Source organism: Lactuca serriola, chromosome 1, assembly GCF_051521515.1.
Source record: "Lactuca serriola cultivar US96UC23 chromosome 1, Lser_US96UC23_V15, whole genome shotgun sequence".
Taxonomy (NCBI): domain Eukaryota; kingdom Viridiplantae; phylum Streptophyta; class Magnoliopsida; order Asterales; family Asteraceae; genus Lactuca; species Lactuca serriola.
The window spans coordinates 202,602,623-202,619,307 of record NC_136408.1 but is presented as its reverse complement, the minus strand read 5'-3'; the positions used below and the strand labels follow the sequence as shown (position 1 = coordinate 202,619,307).

General features: G+C 47.8%; 32 non-coding genes and 17 pseudogenes across 32 annotated transcripts; all 49 read left to right on the top strand.

The window, feature by feature from the left end:
* Positions 1–131: 131 nt before the first annotated feature.
* On the top strand, positions 132–250 carry LOC145081243 (5S ribosomal RNA). Its single transcript, XR_013695807.1, has one exon. It is a non-coding gene; the product is annotated as a 5S ribosomal RNA (ribosomal RNA).
* Positions 251–481: 231 nt separating this feature from the next.
* Positions 482–599, top strand: LOC145079700 (5S ribosomal RNA; annotated as a pseudogene).
* A 200-nt stretch (positions 600–799) lies between these two features.
* On the top strand, positions 800–918 carry LOC145081232 (5S ribosomal RNA). The gene has a single exon (XR_013695796.1). It is a non-coding gene; the product is annotated as a 5S ribosomal RNA (ribosomal RNA).
* Positions 919–1,149: 231 nt separating this feature from the next.
* LOC145079699 (5S ribosomal RNA) lies at positions 1,150–1,267 on the top strand (annotated as a pseudogene).
* A 200-nt stretch (positions 1,268–1,467) lies between these two features.
* On the top strand, positions 1,468–1,586 carry LOC145081220 (5S ribosomal RNA). The gene has a single exon (XR_013695785.1). It is a non-coding gene; the product is annotated as a 5S ribosomal RNA (ribosomal RNA).
* A 231-nt stretch (positions 1,587–1,817) lies between these two features.
* On the top strand, positions 1,818–1,936 carry LOC145084953 (5S ribosomal RNA). Its single transcript, XR_013699374.1, has one exon. It is a non-coding gene; the product is annotated as a 5S ribosomal RNA (ribosomal RNA).
* Positions 1,937–2,170: 234 nt separating this feature from the next.
* On the top strand, positions 2,171–2,289 carry LOC145081208 (5S ribosomal RNA). Its single transcript, XR_013695773.1, has one exon. It is a non-coding gene; the product is annotated as a 5S ribosomal RNA (ribosomal RNA).
* A 231-nt stretch (positions 2,290–2,520) lies between these two features.
* Positions 2,521–2,639, top strand: LOC145083755 (5S ribosomal RNA). Its single transcript, XR_013698216.1, has one exon. It is a non-coding gene; the product is annotated as a 5S ribosomal RNA (ribosomal RNA).
* Positions 2,640–2,870: 231 nt separating this feature from the next.
* Positions 2,871–2,988, top strand: LOC145079698 (5S ribosomal RNA; annotated as a pseudogene).
* Positions 2,989–3,188: 200 nt separating this feature from the next.
* Positions 3,189–3,307, top strand: LOC145083474 (5S ribosomal RNA). Its single transcript, XR_013697948.1, has one exon. It is a non-coding gene; the product is annotated as a 5S ribosomal RNA (ribosomal RNA).
* Positions 3,308–3,538: 231 nt separating this feature from the next.
* On the top strand, positions 3,539–3,656 carry LOC145079696 (5S ribosomal RNA; annotated as a pseudogene).
* Positions 3,657–3,856: 200 nt separating this feature from the next.
* Positions 3,857–3,975, top strand: LOC145083473 (5S ribosomal RNA). The gene has a single exon (XR_013697947.1). It is a non-coding gene; the product is annotated as a 5S ribosomal RNA (ribosomal RNA).
* A 231-nt stretch (positions 3,976–4,206) lies between these two features.
* Positions 4,207–4,324, top strand: LOC145079695 (5S ribosomal RNA; annotated as a pseudogene).
* A 200-nt stretch (positions 4,325–4,524) lies between these two features.
* Positions 4,525–4,643, top strand: LOC145083472 (5S ribosomal RNA). The gene has a single exon (XR_013697946.1). It is a non-coding gene; the product is annotated as a 5S ribosomal RNA (ribosomal RNA).
* A 231-nt stretch (positions 4,644–4,874) lies between these two features.
* LOC145081197 (5S ribosomal RNA) lies at positions 4,875–4,993 on the top strand. Its single transcript, XR_013695762.1, has one exon. It is a non-coding gene; the product is annotated as a 5S ribosomal RNA (ribosomal RNA).
* A 231-nt stretch (positions 4,994–5,224) lies between these two features.
* Positions 5,225–5,342, top strand: LOC145079694 (5S ribosomal RNA; annotated as a pseudogene).
* A 200-nt stretch (positions 5,343–5,542) lies between these two features.
* LOC145081186 (5S ribosomal RNA) lies at positions 5,543–5,661 on the top strand. Its single transcript, XR_013695751.1, has one exon. It is a non-coding gene; the product is annotated as a 5S ribosomal RNA (ribosomal RNA).
* A 231-nt stretch (positions 5,662–5,892) lies between these two features.
* LOC145084822 (5S ribosomal RNA) lies at positions 5,893–6,011 on the top strand. Its single transcript, XR_013699250.1, has one exon. It is a non-coding gene; the product is annotated as a 5S ribosomal RNA (ribosomal RNA).
* Positions 6,012–6,243: 232 nt separating this feature from the next.
* LOC145081174 (5S ribosomal RNA) lies at positions 6,244–6,362 on the top strand. Its single transcript, XR_013695740.1, has one exon. It is a non-coding gene; the product is annotated as a 5S ribosomal RNA (ribosomal RNA).
* A 231-nt stretch (positions 6,363–6,593) lies between these two features.
* Positions 6,594–6,712, top strand: LOC145081162 (5S ribosomal RNA). The gene has a single exon (XR_013695728.1). It is a non-coding gene; the product is annotated as a 5S ribosomal RNA (ribosomal RNA).
* A 231-nt stretch (positions 6,713–6,943) lies between these two features.
* Positions 6,944–7,062, top strand: LOC145083186 (5S ribosomal RNA). Its single transcript, XR_013697670.1, has one exon. It is a non-coding gene; the product is annotated as a 5S ribosomal RNA (ribosomal RNA).
* Positions 7,063–7,293: 231 nt separating this feature from the next.
* Positions 7,294–7,412, top strand: LOC145084715 (5S ribosomal RNA). Its single transcript, XR_013699147.1, has one exon. It is a non-coding gene; the product is annotated as a 5S ribosomal RNA (ribosomal RNA).
* Positions 7,413–7,643: 231 nt separating this feature from the next.
* Positions 7,644–7,761, top strand: LOC145080064 (5S ribosomal RNA; annotated as a pseudogene).
* A 200-nt stretch (positions 7,762–7,961) lies between these two features.
* On the top strand, positions 7,962–8,080 carry LOC145084975 (5S ribosomal RNA). Its single transcript, XR_013699395.1, has one exon. It is a non-coding gene; the product is annotated as a 5S ribosomal RNA (ribosomal RNA).
* A 231-nt stretch (positions 8,081–8,311) lies between these two features.
* Positions 8,312–8,430, top strand: LOC145081150 (5S ribosomal RNA). The gene has a single exon (XR_013695717.1). It is a non-coding gene; the product is annotated as a 5S ribosomal RNA (ribosomal RNA).
* A 231-nt stretch (positions 8,431–8,661) lies between these two features.
* On the top strand, positions 8,662–8,780 carry LOC145083713 (5S ribosomal RNA). The gene has a single exon (XR_013698176.1). It is a non-coding gene; the product is annotated as a 5S ribosomal RNA (ribosomal RNA).
* Positions 8,781–9,011: 231 nt separating this feature from the next.
* On the top strand, positions 9,012–9,129 carry LOC145080195 (5S ribosomal RNA; annotated as a pseudogene).
* Positions 9,130–9,329: 200 nt separating this feature from the next.
* Positions 9,330–9,447, top strand: LOC145080033 (5S ribosomal RNA; annotated as a pseudogene).
* A 200-nt stretch (positions 9,448–9,647) lies between these two features.
* LOC145083185 (5S ribosomal RNA) lies at positions 9,648–9,766 on the top strand. The gene has a single exon (XR_013697669.1). It is a non-coding gene; the product is annotated as a 5S ribosomal RNA (ribosomal RNA).
* A 231-nt stretch (positions 9,767–9,997) lies between these two features.
* LOC145084714 (5S ribosomal RNA) lies at positions 9,998–10,116 on the top strand. Its single transcript, XR_013699146.1, has one exon. It is a non-coding gene; the product is annotated as a 5S ribosomal RNA (ribosomal RNA).
* A 231-nt stretch (positions 10,117–10,347) lies between these two features.
* LOC145079693 (5S ribosomal RNA) lies at positions 10,348–10,465 on the top strand (annotated as a pseudogene).
* A 200-nt stretch (positions 10,466–10,665) lies between these two features.
* On the top strand, positions 10,666–10,784 carry LOC145081139 (5S ribosomal RNA). The gene has a single exon (XR_013695706.1). It is a non-coding gene; the product is annotated as a 5S ribosomal RNA (ribosomal RNA).
* Positions 10,785–11,015: 231 nt separating this feature from the next.
* Positions 11,016–11,134, top strand: LOC145084885 (5S ribosomal RNA). The gene has a single exon (XR_013699310.1). It is a non-coding gene; the product is annotated as a 5S ribosomal RNA (ribosomal RNA).
* A 231-nt stretch (positions 11,135–11,365) lies between these two features.
* On the top strand, positions 11,366–11,484 carry LOC145081128 (5S ribosomal RNA). The gene has a single exon (XR_013695695.1). It is a non-coding gene; the product is annotated as a 5S ribosomal RNA (ribosomal RNA).
* A 231-nt stretch (positions 11,485–11,715) lies between these two features.
* On the top strand, positions 11,716–11,833 carry LOC145080353 (5S ribosomal RNA; annotated as a pseudogene).
* Positions 11,834–12,033: 200 nt separating this feature from the next.
* Positions 12,034–12,151, top strand: LOC145080352 (5S ribosomal RNA; annotated as a pseudogene).
* A 200-nt stretch (positions 12,152–12,351) lies between these two features.
* Positions 12,352–12,470, top strand: LOC145084619 (5S ribosomal RNA). Its single transcript, XR_013699057.1, has one exon. It is a non-coding gene; the product is annotated as a 5S ribosomal RNA (ribosomal RNA).
* A 230-nt stretch (positions 12,471–12,700) lies between these two features.
* On the top strand, positions 12,701–12,818 carry LOC145080032 (5S ribosomal RNA; annotated as a pseudogene).
* A 200-nt stretch (positions 12,819–13,018) lies between these two features.
* On the top strand, positions 13,019–13,137 carry LOC145081117 (5S ribosomal RNA). The gene has a single exon (XR_013695684.1). It is a non-coding gene; the product is annotated as a 5S ribosomal RNA (ribosomal RNA).
* Positions 13,138–13,368: 231 nt separating this feature from the next.
* On the top strand, positions 13,369–13,486 carry LOC145079692 (5S ribosomal RNA; annotated as a pseudogene).
* A 200-nt stretch (positions 13,487–13,686) lies between these two features.
* On the top strand, positions 13,687–13,805 carry LOC145084686 (5S ribosomal RNA). The gene has a single exon (XR_013699119.1). It is a non-coding gene; the product is annotated as a 5S ribosomal RNA (ribosomal RNA).
* Positions 13,806–14,035: 230 nt separating this feature from the next.
* LOC145083325 (5S ribosomal RNA) lies at positions 14,036–14,154 on the top strand. The gene has a single exon (XR_013697800.1). It is a non-coding gene; the product is annotated as a 5S ribosomal RNA (ribosomal RNA).
* A 231-nt stretch (positions 14,155–14,385) lies between these two features.
* Positions 14,386–14,503, top strand: LOC145080194 (5S ribosomal RNA; annotated as a pseudogene).
* Positions 14,504–14,703: 200 nt separating this feature from the next.
* Positions 14,704–14,822, top strand: LOC145084393 (5S ribosomal RNA). Its single transcript, XR_013698838.1, has one exon. It is a non-coding gene; the product is annotated as a 5S ribosomal RNA (ribosomal RNA).
* A 231-nt stretch (positions 14,823–15,053) lies between these two features.
* On the top strand, positions 15,054–15,171 carry LOC145080269 (5S ribosomal RNA; annotated as a pseudogene).
* Positions 15,172–15,371: 200 nt separating this feature from the next.
* On the top strand, positions 15,372–15,490 carry LOC145081105 (5S ribosomal RNA). The gene has a single exon (XR_013695673.1). It is a non-coding gene; the product is annotated as a 5S ribosomal RNA (ribosomal RNA).
* A 231-nt stretch (positions 15,491–15,721) lies between these two features.
* Positions 15,722–15,840, top strand: LOC145081094 (5S ribosomal RNA). The gene has a single exon (XR_013695662.1). It is a non-coding gene; the product is annotated as a 5S ribosomal RNA (ribosomal RNA).
* Positions 15,841–16,071: 231 nt separating this feature from the next.
* Positions 16,072–16,190, top strand: LOC145081083 (5S ribosomal RNA). Its single transcript, XR_013695651.1, has one exon. It is a non-coding gene; the product is annotated as a 5S ribosomal RNA (ribosomal RNA).
* Positions 16,191–16,422: 232 nt separating this feature from the next.
* Positions 16,423–16,540, top strand: LOC145080164 (5S ribosomal RNA; annotated as a pseudogene).
* Positions 16,541–16,685: the final 145 nt, after the last annotated feature.

Sequence of the window (16,685 nt, the reverse complement as noted above, 5' to 3'; positions counted from 1 at the left end):
TTCATGGTTGATGCTTTTCGTATTTTTGGAACGGAGCCGATCGGTCACGTGGGTCCCACGCCCCGCGTACCAAAACAAAGGAGGTTCTGCGTCTTGTAACACATAAAAACAATAAACATGGATAGTATTTCGGGTGCGATCATACCAGCACTAATGCACCGGATCCCATCAGAACTCCGCAGTTAAGCGTGCTTGGGCGAGAGTAGTACTAGGATGGGTGACCCCCTGGGAAGTCCTCGTGTTGCACCCCCCTTTTTCGTTGTCCGTTTGCGTTTTTTTAGATTTTACGTGCGGTTTTTTTGCTTTTTTTCCTTTCTTTCTTGCTATTTCTATGCTCGGGTGCCCTCCGGTTCATGGTTGATGCTTTTCGTATTTTTGGAACGGAGCCGATCGGTCACGTGGGTCCCACGCCCCGCGTACCAAAACAAAGGAGGTTCTGCGTCTTGTAACACATAAAAACAATAAACATGGATAGTATTTCGGGTGCGATCATACCAGCACTAATGCACCGGATCCCATCAGAACTCCGCAGTTAAGCGTGCTTGGGCGAGAGTAGTATTAGGATGGGTGACCCCCTGGGAAGTCCTGCGTTTTTTTAGATTTTACGTGCGGTTTTTTTGCTTTTTTTCCTTTCTTTCTTGCTATTTCTATGCTCGGGTGCCCTCCGGTTCATGGTTGATGCTTTTCGTATTTTTGGAACGGAGCCGATCGGTCACGTGGGTCCCACGCCCCGCGTACCAAAACAAAGGAGGTTCTGCGTCTTGTAACACATAAAAACAATAAACATGGATAGTATTTCGGGTGCGATCATACCAGCACTAATGCACCGGATCCCATCAGAACTCCGCAGTTAAGCGTGCTTGGGCGAGAGTAGTACTAGGATGGGTGACCCCCTGGGAAGTCCTCGTGTTGCACCCCCCTTTTTCGTTGTCCGTTTGCGTTTTTTTAGATTTTACGTGCGGTTTTTTTGCTTTTTTTCCTTTCTTTCTTGCTATTTCTATGCTCGGGTGCCCTCCGGTTCATGGTTGATGCTTTTCGTATTTTTGGAACGGAGCCGATCGGTCACGTGGGTCCCACGCCCCGCGTACCAAAACAAAGGAGGTTCTGCGTCTTGTAACACATAAAAACAATAAACATGGATAGTATTTCGGGTGCGATCATACCAGCACTAATGCACCGGATCCCATCAGAACTCCGCAGTTAAGCGTGCTTGGGCGAGAGTAGTATTAGGATGGGTGACCCCCTGGGAAGTCCTGCGTTTTTTTAGATTTTACGTGCGGTTTTTTTGCTTTTTTTCCTTTCTTTCTTGCTATTTCTATGCTCGGGTGCCCTCCGGTTCATGGTTGATGCTTTTCGTATTTTTGGAACGGAGCCGATCGGTCACGTGGGTCCCACGCCCCGCGTACCAAAACAAAGGAGGTTCTGCGTCTTGTAACACATAAAAACAATAAACATGGATAGTATTTCGGGTGCGATCATACCAGCACTAATGCACCGGATCCCATCAGAACTCCGCAGTTAAGCGTGCTTGGGCGAGAGTAGTACTAGGATGGGTGACCCCCTGGGAAGTCCTCGTGTTGCACCCCCCTTTTTCGTTGTCCGTTTGCGTTTTTTTAGATTTTACGTGCGGTTTTTTTGCTTTTTTTCCTTTCTTTCTTGCTATTTCTATGCTCGGGTGCCCTCCGGTTCATGGTTGATGCTTTTCGTATTTTTGGAACGGAGCCGATCGGTCACGTGGGTCCCACGCCCCGCGTACCAAAACAAAGGAGGTTCTGCGTCTTGTAACACATAAAAACAATAAACATGGATAGTATTTCGGGTGCGATCATACCAGCACTAATGCACCGGATCCCATCAGAACTCCGCAGCTAAGCGTGCTTGGGCGATAGTAGTACTAGGATGGGTGACCCCCTGGGAAGTCCTCGTGTTGCACCCCCCCTTTTTCGTTGTCCGTTTGCGTTTTTTTAGATTTTACGTGCGGTTTTTTTGCTTTTTTTTTCCTTTCTTTCTTGCTATTTCTATGCTCGGGTGCCCTCCGGTTCATGGTTGATGCTTTTCGTATTTTTGGAACGGAGCCGATCGGTCACGTGGGTCCCACGCCCCGCGTACCAAAACAAAGGAGGTTCTGCGTCTTGTAACACATAAAAACAATAAACATGGATAGTATTTCGGGTGCGATCATACCAGCACTAATGCACCGGATCCCATCAGAACTCCGCAGTTAAGCGTGCTTGGGCGAGAGTAGTACTAGGATGGGTGACCCCCTGGGAAGTCCTCGTGTTGCACCCCCGTTTTTCGTTGTCCGTTTGCGTTTTTTTAGTTTTTACGTGCTGTTTTTTTGCTTTTTTTCCTTTCTTTCTTGCTATTTCAATGCTCGGGTGCCCTCCGGTTCATGGTTGATGCTTTTCGTATTTTTGGAACGGAGCCGATCGGTCACGTGGGTCCCACGCCCCGCGTACCAAAACAAAGGAGGTTCTGCGTCTTGTAACACATAAAAACAATAAACATGGATAGTATTTCGGGTGCGATCATACCAGCACTAATGCACCGGATCCCATCAGAACTCCACAGTTAAGCGTGCTTGGGCGAGAGTAGTACTAGGATGGGTGACCCCCTGGGAAGTCCTCGTGTTGCACCCCCCTTTTTCGTTGTCCGTTTGCGTTTTTTTAGATTTTACGTGCGGTTTTTTTGCTTTTTTTCCTTTCTTTCTTGCTATTTCTATGCTCGGGTGCCCTCCGGTTCATGGTTGATGCTTTTCGTATTTTTGGAACGGAGCCGATCGGTCACGTGGGTCCCACGCCCCGCGTACCAAAACAAAGGAGGTTCTGCGTCTTGTAACACATAAAAACAATAAACATGGATAGTATTTCGGGTGCGATCATACCAGCACTAATGCACCGGATCCCATCAGAACTCCGCAGTTAAGCGTGCTTGGGCGAGAGTAGTATTAGGATGGGTGACCCCCTGGGAAGTCCTGCGTTTTTTTAGATTTTACGTGCGGTTTTTTTGCTTTTTTTCCTTTCTTTCTTGCTATTTCTATGCTCGGGTGCCCTCCGGTTCATGGTTGATGCTTTTCGTATTTTTGGAACGGAGCCGATCGGTCACGTGGGTCCCACGCCCCGCGTACCAAAACAAAGGAGGTTCTGCGTCTTGTAACACATAAAAACAATAAACATGGATAGTATTTCGGGTGCGATCATACCAGCACTAATGCACCGGATCCCATCAGAACTCTGCAGTTAAGCGTGCTTGGGCGAGAGTAGTACTAGGATGGGTGACCCCCTGGGAAGTCCTCGTGTTGCACCCCCCTTTTTCGTTGTCCGTTTGCGTTTTTTTAGATTTTACGTGCGGTTTTTTTGCTTTTTTTCCTTTCTTTCTTGCTATTTCTATGCTCGGGTGCCCTCCGGTTCATGGTTGATGCTTTTCGTATTTTTGGAACGGAGCCGATCGGTCACGTGGGTCCCACGCCCCGCGTACCAAAACAAAGGAGGTTCTGCGTCTTGTAACACATAAAAACAATAAACATGGATAGTATTTCGGGTGCGATCATACCAGCACTAATGCACCGGATCCCATCAGAACTCCGCAGTTAAGCGTGCTTGGGCGAGAGTAGTATTAGGATGGGTGACCCCCTGGGAAGTCCTGCGTTTTTTTAGATTTTACGTGCGGTTTTTTTGCTTTTTTTCCTTTCTTTCTTGCTATTTCTATGCTCGGGTGCCCTCCGGTTCATGGTTGATGCTTTTCGTATTTTTGGAACGGAGCCGATCGGTCACGTGGGTCCCACGCCCCGCGTACCAAAACAAAGGAGGTTCTGCGTCTTGTAACACATAAAAACAATAAACATGGATAGTATTTCGGGTGCGATCATACCAGCACTAATGCACCGGATCCCATCAGAACTCTGCAGTTAAGCGTGCTTGGGCGAGAGTAGTACTAGGATGGGTGACCCCCTGGGAAGTCCTCGTGTTGCACCCCCCTTTTTCGTTGTCCGTTTGCGTTTTTTTAGATTTTACGTGCGGTTTTTTTGCTTTTTTTCCTTTCTTTCTTGCTATTTCTATGCTCGGGTGCCCTCCGGTTCATGGTTGATGCTTTTCGTATTTTTGGAACGGAGCCGATCGGTCACGTGGGTCCCACGCCCCGCGTACCAAAACAAAGGAGGTTCTGCGTCTTGTAACACATAAAAACAATAAACATGGATAGTATTTCGGGTGCGATCATACCAGCACTAATGCACCGGATCCCATCAGAACTCCGCAGTTAAGCGTGCTTGGGCGAGAGTAGTATTAGGATGGGTGACCCCCTGGGAAGTCCTGCGTTTTTTTAGATTTTACGTGCGGTTTTTTTGCTTTTTTTCCTTTCTTTCTTGCTATTTCTATGCTCGGGTGCCCTCCGGTTCATGGTTGATGCTTTTCGTATTTTTGGAACGGAGCCGATCGGTCACGTGGGTCCCACGCCCCGCGTACCAAAACAAAGGAGGTTCTGCGTCTTGTAACACATAAAAACAATAAACATGGATAGTATTTCGGGTGCGATCATACCAGCACTAATGCACCGGATCCCATCAGAACTCTGCAGTTAAGCGTGCTTGGGCGAGAGTAGTACTAGGATGGGTGACCCCCTGGGAAGTCCTCGTGTTGCACCCCCCTTTTTCGTTGTCCGTTTGCGTTTTTTTAGATTTTACGTGCGGTTTTTTTGCTTTTTTTCCTTTCTTTCTTGCTATTTCTATGCTCGGGTGCCCTCCGGTTCATGGTTGATGCTTTTCGTATTTTTGGAACGGAGCCGATCGGTCACGTGGGTCCCACGCCCCGCGTACCAAAACAAAGGAGGTTCTGCGTCTTGTAACACATAAAAACAATAAACATGGATAGTATTTCGGGTGCGATCATACCAGCACTAATGCACCGGATCCCATCAGAACTCCGCAGTTAAGCGTGCTTGGGCGAGAGTAGTACTAGGATGGGTGACCCCCTGGGAAGTCCTCGTGTTGCACCCCCCTTTTTCGTTGTCCGTTTGCGTTTTTTTAGATTTTACGTGCGGTTTTTTTGCTTTTTTTCCTTTCTTTCTTGCTATTTCTATGCTCGGGTGCCCTCCGGTTCATGGTTGATGCTTTTCGTATTTTTGGAACGGAGCCGATCGGTCACGTGGGTCCCACGCCCCGCGTACCAAAACAAAGGAGGTTCTGCGTCTTGTAACACATAAAAACAATAAACATGGATAGTATTTCGGGTGCGATCATACCAGCACTAATGCACCGGATCCCATCAGAACTCCGCAGTTAAGCGTGCTTGGGCGAGAGTAGTATTAGGATGGGTGACCCCCTGGGAAGTCCTGCGTTTTTTTAGATTTTACGTGCGGTTTTTTTGCTTTTTTTCCTTTCTTTCTTGCTATTTCTATGCTCGGGTGCCCTCCGGTTCATGGTTGATGCTTTTCGTATTTTTGGAACGGAGCCGATCGGTCACGTGGGTCGCACGCCCCGCGTACCAAAACAAAGGAGGTTCTGCGTCTTGTAACACATAAAAACAATAAACATGGATAGTATTTCGGGTGCGATCATACCAGCACTAATGCACCGGATCCCATCAGAACTCCGCAGTTAAGCGTGCTTGGGCGAGAGTAGTACTAGGATGGGTGACCCCCTGGGAAGTCCTCGTGTTGCACCCCTCTTTTTCGTTGTCCGTTTGCGTTTTTTTAGATTTTACGTGCGGTTTTTTTGCTTTTTTTCCTTTCTTTCTTGCTATTTCTATGCTCGGGTGCCCTCCGGTTCATGGTTGATGCTTTTCGTATTTTTGGAACGGAGCCGATCGGTCACGTGGGTCCCATGCCCCGCGTACCAAAACAAAGGAGGTTCTGCGTCTTGTAACACATAAAAACAATAAACATGGATAGTATTTCGGGTGCGATCATACCAGCACTAATGCACCGGATCCCATCAGAACTCCGCAGTTAAGCGTGCTTGGGCGAGAGTTGTATTAGGATGGGTGACCCCCTGGGAAGTCCTCGTGTTGCACCCCCCTTTTTCGTTGTCCGTTTGCGTTTTTTTAGATTTTACGTGCGGTTTTTTTTGCTTTTTTTCCTTTCTTTCTTGCTATTTCTATGCTCGGGTGCCCTCCGGTTCATGGTTGATGCTTTTCGTATTTTTGGAACGGAGCCGATCGGTCACGTGGGTCCCACGCCCCGCGTACCAAAACAAAGGAGGTTCTGCGTCTTGTAACACATAAAAACAATAAACATGGATAGTATTTCGGGTGCGATCATACCAGCACTAATGCACCGGATCCCATCAGAACTCCGCAGTTAAGCGTGCTTGGGCGAGAGTAGTACTAGGATGGGTGACCCCCTGGGAAGTCCTCGTGTTGCACCCCCCTTTTTCGTTGTCCGTTTGCGTTTTTTTAGATTTTACGTGCGGTTTTTTTGCTTTTTTTCCTTTCTTTCTTGCTATTTCTATGCTCGGGTGCCCTCCGGTTCATGGTTGATGCTTTTCGTATTTTTGGAACGGAGCCGATCGGTCACGTGGGTCCCACGCCCCGCGTACCAAAACAAAGGAGGTTCTGCGTCTTGTAACACATAAAAACAATAAACATGGATAGTATTTCGGGTGCGATCATACCAGCACTAATGCACCGGATCCCATCAGAACTCCGCAGTTAAGCGTGCTTGGGCGAGAGTAGTACTAGGATGGGTGACCCCCTGGGAAGTCCTCGTGTTGCACCCCCCTTTTTCGTTGTCCGTTTGCGTTTTTTTAGATTTTACGTGCGGTTTTTTTGCTTTTTTTCCTTTCTTTCTTGCTATTTCTATGCTCGGGTGCCCTCCGGTTCATGGTTGATGCTTTTCGTATTTTTGGAACGGAGCCGATCGGTCACGTGGGTCCCACGCCCCGCGTACCAAAACAAAGGAGGTTCTGCGTCTTGTAACACATAAAAACAATAAACATGGATAGTATTTCGGGTGTGATCATACCAGCACTAATGCACCGGATCCCATCAGAACTCCGCAGTTAAGCGTGCTTGGGCGAGAGTAGTACTAGGATGGGTGACCCCCTGGGAAGTCCTCGTGTTGCACCCCCCTTTTTCGTTGTCCGTTTGCGTTTTTTTAGATTTTATGTGCGGTTTTTTTGCTTTTTTTCCTTTCTTTCTTGCTATTTCTATGCTCGGGTGCCCTCCGGTTCATGGTTGATGCTTTTCGTATTTTTGGAACGGAGCCGATCGGTCACGTGGGTCCCACGCCCCGCGTACCAAAACAAAGGAGGTTCTGCGTCTTGTAACACATAAAAACAATAAACATGGATAGTATTTCGGGTGCGATCATACCAGCACTAATGCACCGGATCCCATCAGAACTCCCCAGTTAAGCGTGCTTGGGCGAGAGTAGTACTAGGATGGGTGACCCCCTGGGAAGTCCTCGTGTTGCACCCCCCTTTTTCGTTGTCCGTTTGCGTTTTTTTAGATTTTACGTGCGGTTTTTTTGCTTTTTTTCCTTTCTTTCTTGCTATTTCTATGCTCGGGTGCCCTCCGGTTCATGGTTGATGCTTTTCGTATTTTTGGAACGGAGCCGATCGGTCACGTGGGTCCCTCGCCCCGCGTACCAAAACAAAGGAGGTTCTGCGTCTTGTAACACATAAAAACAATAAACATGGATAGTATTTCGGGTGCGATCATACCAGCACTAATGCACCGGATCTCATCAGAACTCCGCAGTTAAGCGTGCTTGGGCGAGAGTAGTATTAGGATGGGTGACCCCCTGGGAAGTCCTGCGTTTTTTTAGATTTTAAGTGCGGTTTTTTTGCTTTTTTTCCTTTCTTTCTTGCTATTTCTATGCTCGGGTGCCCTCCGGTTCATGGTTGATGCTTTTCGTATTTTTGGAACGGAGCCGATCGGTCACGTGGGTCCCACGCCCCGCGTACCAAAACAAAGAAGGTTCTGCGTCTTGTAACACATAAAAACAATAAACATGGATAGTATTTCGGGTGCGATCATACCCACACTAATGCACCGGATCCCATCAGAACTCCGCAGTTAAGCGTGCTTGGGCGAGAGTAGTACTAGGATGGGTGACCCCCTGGGAAGTCCTCGTGTTGCACCCCCCTTTTTCGTTGTCCGTTTGCGTTTTTTTAGATTTTACGTGCGGTTTTTTTGCTTTTTTTCCTTTCTTTCTTGCTATTTCTATGCTCGGGTGCCCTCCGGTTCATGGTTGATGCTTTTCGTATTTTTGGAACGGAGCCGATCGGTCACGTGGGTCCCACGCCCCGCGTACCAAAACAAAGGAGGTTCTGCGTCTTGTAACACATAAAAACAATAAACATGGATAGTATTTCGGGTGCGATCATACCAGCACTAATGCACCGGATCCCATCAGAACTCCGCAGTTAAGCGTGCTTGGGCGAGAGTAGTACTAGGATGGGTGACCCCCTGGGAAGTCCTCGTGTTGCACCCCCCTTTTTCGTTGTCCGTTTGCGTTTTTTTAGATTTTATGTGCGGTTTTTTTGCTTTTTTTCCTTTCTTTCTTGCTATTTCTATGATCGGATGCCCTCCGGTTCATGGTTGATGCTTTTCGTATTTTTGGAACGGAGCCGATCGGTCACGTGGGTCCCACGCCCCGCGTACCAAAACAAAGGAGGTTCTGCGTCTTGTAACACATAAAAACAATAAACATGGATAGTATTTCGGGTGCGATCATACCAGCACTAATGCACCGGATCCCATCAGAACTCCGCAGTTAAGCGTGCTTGGGCGAGAGTAGTACTAGGATGGGTGACCCCCTTGGAAGTCCTCGTGTTGCACCCCCCTTTTTCGTTGTCCGTTTGCGTTTTTTTAGATTTTACGTGCGGTTTTTTTGCTTTTTTTCCTTTCTTTCTTGCTATTTCTATGCTCGGGTGCCCTCCGGTTCATGGTTGATGCTTTTCGTATTTTTGGAACGGAGCCGATCGGTCACGTGGGTCCCACGCCCCGCGTACCAAAACAAAGGAGGTTCTGCGTCTTGTAACACATAAAAACAATAAACATGGATAGTATTTTGGGTGCGATCATACCAGCACTAATGCATCGGATCCCATCAGAACTCCGCAGTTAAGCGTGCTTGGGCGAGAGTAGTATTAGGATGGGTGACCCCCTGGGAAGTCCTGCGTTTTTTTAGATTTTACGTGCGGTTTTTTTGCTTTTTTCCCTTTCTTTCTTGCTATTTCTATGCTCGGGTGCCCTCCGGTTCATGGTTGATGCTTTTCGTATTTTTGGAACGGAGCCGATCGGTCACGTGGGTCCCACGCCCCGCGTACCAAAACAAAGGAGGTTCTGCGTCTTGTAACACATAAAAACAATAAACATGGATAGTATTTCGGGTGCGATCATACCAGCACTAATGCACCGGATCCCATCAGAACTCCGCAGTTAAGCGTGCTTGGGCGAGAGTAGTATTAGGATGGGTGACCCCCAGGGAAGTCTTGCGTTTTTTTAGATTTTACGTGCGGTTTTTTTGCTTTTTTTCCTTTCTTTCTTGCTATTTCTATACTCGGGTGCCCTCCGGTTCATGGTTGATGCTTTTCGTATTTTTGGAACGGAGCCGATCGGTCACGTGGGTCCCACGCCCCGCGTACCAAAACAAAGGAGGTTCTGCGTCTTGTAACACATAAAAACAATAAACATGGATAGTATTTCGGGTGTGATCATACCAGCACTAATGCACCGGATCCCATCAGAACTCCGCAGTTAAGCGTGCTTGGGCGAGAGTAGTACTAGGATGGGTGACCCCCTGGGAAGTCCTCGTGTTGCACCCCCCTTTTTCGTTGTCCGTTTGCGTTTTTTTAGATTTTATGTGCGGTTTTTTTGCTTTTTTTCCTTTCTTTCTTGCTATTTCTATGCTCGGGTGCCCTCCGGTTCATGGTTGATGCTTTTCGTATTTTTGGAACGGAGCCGATCGGTCACGTGGGTCCCACGCCCCGCGTACCAAAACAAAGGAGGTTCTGCGTCTTGTAACACATAAAAACAATAAACATGGATAGTATTTCGGGTGCGATCATACCAGCACTAATGCACCGGATCCCATCAGAACTCCCCAGTTAAGCGTGCTTGGGCGAGAGTAGTACTAGGATGGGTGACCCCCTGGGAAGTCCTCGTGTTGCACCCCCCTTTTTCGTTGTCCGTTTGCGTTTTTTTAGATTTTACGTGCGGTTTTTTTGCTTTTTTTCCTTTCTTTCTTGCTATTTCTATGCTCGGGTGCCCTCCGGTTCATGGTTGATGCTTTTCGTATTTTTGGAACGGAGCCGATCGGTCACGTGGGTCCCACGCCCCGCGTACCAAAACAAAGGAGGTTCTGCGACTTGTAACACATAAAAACAATAAACATGGATAGTATTTCGGGTGCGATCATACCAGCACTAATGCACCGGATCCCATCAGAACTCCGCAGTTAAGCGTGCTTGGGCGAGAGTAGTATTAGGATGGGTGACCCCCTGGGAAGTCCTGCGTTTTTTTAGATTTTACATGCGGTTTTTTTGCTTTTTTTCCTTTCTTTCTTGCTATTTCTATGCTCGGGTGCCCTCCGGTTCATGGTTGATGCTTTTCGTATTTTTGGAACGGAGCCGATCGGTCACGTGGGTCCCACGCCCCGCGTACCAAAACAAAGGAGGTTCTGCGTCTTGTAACACATAAAAACAATAAACATGGATAGTATTTCGGGTGCGATCATACCAGCACTAATGCACCGGATCCCATCAGAACTCCGCAGTTAAGCGTGCTTGGGCGAGAGTAGTACTAGGATGGGTGACCCCCTGGGAAGTCCTCGTGTTGCACCCCCCTTTTTCGTTGTCCGTTTGCGTTTTTTTAGATTTTACGTGCGGTTTTTTTGCTTTTTTTCCTTTCTTTCTTGCTATTTCTATGCTCGGGTGCCCTCCGGTTCATGGTTGATGCTTTTCGTATTTTTGGAACGGAGCCGATCGGTCACGTGGGTCCCACGCCCCGCGTACCAAAACAAAGGAGGTTCTGCGTCTTGTAACACATAAAAACAATAAACATGGATAGTATTTCGGGTGCGATCATACCAGCACTAATGCACCGGATCCCATCAGAACTTCGCAGTTAAGCGTGCTTGGGCGAGAGTAGTACTAGGATGGGTGACCCGCTGGGAAGTCCTCGTGTTGCACCCCCCTTTTTCGTTGTCCGTTTGCGTTTTTTTAGATTTTATGTGCGGTTTTTTTGCTTTTTTTCCTTTCTTTCTTGCTATTTCTATGCTCGGAAGCCCTCCGGTTCATGGTTGATGCTTTTCGTATTTTTGGAACGGAGCCGATCGGTCACGTGGGTCCCACGCCCCGCGTACCAAAACAAAGGAGGTTCTGCGTCTTGTAACACATAAAAACAATAAACATGGATAGTATTTCGGGTGCGATCATACCAGCACTAATGCACCGGATCCCATCAGAACTCCGCAGTTAAGCGTGCTTGGGCGAGAGTAGTACTAGGATGGGTGACCCCCTGGGAAGTCCTCGTGTTGCACCCCCCTTTTTCGTTGTCCGTTTGCGTTTTTTTAGATTTTACGTGCGGTTTTTTTGCTTTTTTTCCTTTCTTTCTTGCTATTTCTATGCTCGGGTGCCCTCCGGTTCATGGTTGATGCTTTTCGTATTTTTGGAACGGAGCCGATCGGTCACGTGGGTCCCACGCCCCGCGTACCAAAACAAAGGAGGTTCTGCGTCTTGTAACACATAAAAACAATAAACATGGATAGTATTTTGGGTGCGATCATACTAGCACTAATGCATCGGATCCCATCAGAACTCCGCAGTTAAGCGTGCTTGGGCGAGAGTAGTATTAGGATGGGTGACCCCCTGGGAAGTCCTGCGTTTTTTTAGATTTTACGTGCGGTTTTTTTGCTTTTTTTCCTTTCTTTCTTGCTATTTCTATGCTCGGGTGCCCTCCGGTTCATGGTTGATGCTTTTCGTATTTTTGGAACGGAGCCGATCGGTCACGTGGGTCCCACGCCCCGCGTACCAAAACAAAGGAGGTTCTGCGTCTTGTAACACATAAAAACAATAAACATGGATAGTATTTTGGGTGCGATCATACTAGCACTAATGCATCGGATCCCATCAGAACTCCGCAGTTAAGCGTGCTTGGGCGAGAGTAGTATTAGGATGGGTGACCCCCTGGGAAGTCCTGCGTTTTTTTAGATTTTACGTGCGGTTTTTTTGCTTTTTTTCCTTTCTTTCTTGCTATTTCTATGCTCGGGTGCCCTCCGGTTCATGGTTGATGCTTTTCGTATTTTTGGAACGGAGCCGATCGGTCACGTGGGTCCCACGCCCCGCGTACCAAAACAAAGGAGGTTCTGCGTCTTGTAACACATAAAAACAATAAACATGGATAGTATTTCGGGTGCGATCATACCAACACTAATGCACCGGATCCCATCAGAACTCCGCAGTTAAGCGTGCTTGGGCGAGAGTAGTACTAGGATGGGTGACCCCCTGGGAAGTCCTCGTGTTGCACCCCCCTTTTTCGTTGTCCGTTTGCGTTTTTTTAGATTTTACGTGCGGTTTTTTTGCTTTTTTCCTTTCTTTCTTGCTATTTCTATGCTCGGGTGCCCTCCGGTTCATGGTTGATGCTTTTCGTATTTTTGGAACGGAGCCGATCGGTCACGTGCGTCCCACGCCCCGCGTACCAAAACAAAGGAGGTTCTGCGTCTTGTAACACATAAAAACAATAAACATGGATAGTATTTCGGGTGCGATCATACCAGCACTAATGCACCGGATCCCATCAGAACTCCGCAGTTAAGCGTGCTTGGGCGAGAGTAGTATTAGGATGGGTGACCCCCAGGGAAGTCTTGCGTTTTTTTAGATTTTACGTGCGGTTTTTTTGCTTTTTTTCCTTTCTTTCTTGCTATTTCTATGCTCGGGTGCCCTCCGGTTCATGGTTGATGCTTTTCGTATTTTTGGAACGGAGCCGATCGGTCACGTGGGTCCCACGCCCCGCGTACCAAAACAAAGGAGGTTCTGCGTCTTGTAACACATAAAAACAATAAACATGGATAGTATTTCGGGTGCGATCATACCAGCACTAATGCACCGGATCCCATCAGAACTCCGCAGTTAAGCGTGCTTGGGCGAGAGTAGTACTAGGATGGGTGACCCCCTGGGAAGTCCTCGTGTTGCACCCCCCTTTTTCGTTGTCCGTTTGCGTTTTTTTAGATTTTACGTGCGGTTTTTTTTCTTTTTTTCCTTTCTTTCTTGCTATTTCTATGCTCGGGTGCCCTCCGGTTCATGGTTGATGCTTTTCGTATTTTTGGAACGGAGCCGATCGGTCACGTGGGTCCCACGCCCCGCGTACCAAAACAAAGGAGGTTCTGCGTCTTGTAACACATAAAAACAATAAACATGGATAGTATTTCGGGTGCGATCATACCAGCACTAATGCACCGGATCCCATCAGAACTCCGCAGTTAAGCGTGCTTGGGCGAGAGTAGTATTAGGATGGGTGACCCCCTGGGAAGTCCTGCGTTTTTTTAGATTTTACGTGCGGTTTTTTTGCTTTTTTTCCTTTCTTTCTTGCTATTTCTATGCTCGGGAGCCCTCCGGTTCATGGTTGATGCTTTTCGTATTTTTGGAACGGAGCCGATCGGTCACGTGGGTCCCACGCCCCGCGTACCAAAACAAAGGAGGTTCTGCGTCTTGTAACACATAAAAACAATAAACATGGATAGTATTTCGGGTGCGATCATACCAGCACTAATGCACCGGATCCCATCAAAACTCCGCAGTTAAGCGTGCTTGGGCGAGAGTAGTACTAGGATGGGTGACCCCCTGGGAAGTCCTCGTGTTGCACCCCCCTTTTTCGTTGTCCGTTTGCGTTTTTTAGATTTTACGTGCGGTTTTTTTGCTTTTTTTCCTTTCTTTCTTGCTATTTCTATGCTCGGGTGCCCTCCGGTTCATGGTTGATGCTTTTCGTATTTTTGGAACGGAGCCGATCGGTCACGTGGGTCCCACGCCCCGCGTACCAAAACAAAGGAGGTTCTGCGTCTTGTAACACATAAAAACAATAAACATGGATAGTATTTCGGGTGCGATCATACCAGCACTAATGCACTGGATCCCATCAGAACTCCGCAGTTAAGCGTGCTTGGGCGAGAGTAGTACTAGGATGGGTGACCCCCTGGGAAGTCCTCGTGTTGCACCCCCCTTTTTCGTTGTCCGTTTGCGTTTTTTTAGATTTTACGTGCGGTTTTTTTGCTTTTTTTCCTTTCTTTCTTGCTATTTCTATGCTCGGGTGCCCTCCGGTTCATGGTTGATGCTTTTCGTATTTTTGGAACGGAGCCGATCGGTCACGTGGGTCCCACGCCCCGCGTACCAAAACAAAGGAGGTTCTGCGTCTTGTAACACATAAAAACAATAAACATGGATAGTATTTTGGGTGCGATCATACCAGCACTAATGCATCGGATCCCATCAGAACTCCGCAGTTAAGCGTGCTTGGGCGAGAGTAGTATTAGGATGGGTGACCCCCTGGGAAGTCCTGCGTTTTTTTAGATTTTACGTGCGGTTTTTTTGCTTTTTTTCCTTTCTTTCTTGCTATTTCTATGCTCGGGTGCCCTCCGGTTCATGGTTGATGCTTTTCGTATTTTTGGAACGGAGCCGATCGGTCACGTGGGTCCCACGCCCCGCGTACCAAAACAAAGGAGGTTCTGCGTCTTGTTACACATAAAAACAATAAACATGGATAGTATTTCGGGTGCGATCATACCAGCACTAATGCACCGGATCCCATCAGAACTCCGCAGTTAAGCATGCTTGGGCGAGAGTAGTACTAGGATGGGTGACCCCCTGGGAAGTCCTCGTGTTGCACCCCCCTTTTTCGTTGTCCGTTTGCGTTTTTTTAGATTTTACGTGCGGTTTTTTTGCTTTTTTTCCTTTCTTTCTTGCTATTTCTATGCTCCGGTGCCCTCCGGTTCATGGTTGATGCTTTTCGTATTTTTGGAACGGAGCCGATCGGTCACGTGGGTCCCACGCCCCGCGTACCAAAACAAAGGAGGTTCTGCGTCTTGTAACACATAAAAACAATAAACATGGATAGTATTTCGGGTGCGATCATACCAGCACTAATGCACCGGATCCCATCAGAACTCCGCAGTTAAGCGTTCTTGGGCGAGAGTAGTATTAGGATGGGTGACCCCCTGGGAAGTCCTGCGTTTTTTTAGATTTTACGTGCGGTTTTTTTGCTTTTTTTCCTTTCTTTCTTGCTATTTCTATGCTCGGGTGCCCTCCGGTTCATGGTTGATGCTTTTCGTATTTTTGGAACGGAGCCGATCGGTCACGTGGGTCCCACGCCCCGCGTACCAAAACAAAGGAGGTTCTGCGTCTTGTAACACATAAAAACAATAAACATGGATAGTATTTCGGGTGCGATCATACCAGCACTAATGCACCGGATCCCATCAGAACTCCGCAGTTAAGCGTGCTTGGGCGAGAGTAGTACTAGGATGGGTGACCCCCTGGGAAGTCCTCGTGTTGCACCCCCCTTTTTCGTTGTCCGTTTGCGTTTTTTTAGATTTTACGTGCGGTTTTTTTGCTTTTTTTCCTTTCTTTCTTGCTATTTCTATGCTCCGGTGCCCTCCGGTTCATGGTTGATGCTTTTCGTATTTTTGGAACGGAGCCGATCGGTCACGTGGGTCCCACGCCCCGCGTACCAAAACAAAGGAGGTTCTGCGTCTTGTAACACATAAAAACAATAAACATGGATAGTATTTCGGGTGCGATCATACCAGCACTAATGCACCGGATCCCATCAGAACTCCGCAGTTAAGCGTGCTTGGGCGAGAGTAGTACTAGGATGGGTGACCCCCTGGGAAGTCCTCGTGTTGCACCCCCCTTTTTCGTTGTCCGTTTGCGTTTTTTTAGATTTTATGTGCGGTTTTTTTGCTTTTTTTCCTTTCTTTCTTGCTATTTCTATGCTCGGGTGCCCTCCGGTTCATGGTTGATGTTTTTCGTATTTTTGGAACGGAGCCGATCGGTCACGTGGGTCCCACGCCCCGCGTACCAAAACAAAGGAGGTTCTGCGTCTTGTAACACATAAAAACAATAAACATGGATAGTATTTCGGGTGCGATCATACCAGCACTAATGCACCGGATCCCATCAGAACTCCGCAGTTAAGCGTGCTTGGGCGAGAGTAGTACTAGGATGGGTGACCCCCTGGGAAGTCCTCGTGTTGCACCCCCCTTTTTCGTTGTCCGTTTGCGTTTTTTTAGATTTTACGTGCGGTTTTTTTTGCTTTTTTTCCTTTCTTTCTTGCTATTTCTATGCTCGGGTGCCCTCCGGTTCATGGTTGATGCTTTTCGTATTTTTGGAACGGAGCCGATCGGTCACGTAGGTCCCACGCCCCGCGTACCAAAACAAAGGAGGTTCTGCGTCTTGTAACACATAAAAACAATAAACATGGATAGTATTTCGGGTGCGATCATACCAGCACTAATGCACCAGATCCCATCAGAACTCCGCAGTTAAGCGTGCTTGGGCGAGAGTAGTATTAGGATGGGTGACCCCCTGGGAAGTCCTGCGTTTTTTTAGATTTTACGTGCGGTTTTTTTGCTTTTTTTCCTTTCTTTCTTGCTATTTCTATGCTCGGGTGCCCTCCGGTTCATGGTTGATGCTTTTCGTATTTTTGGAACGGAGCCGATCGGTCACGTGGGTCCCACGCCCCGCGTACCAAAAC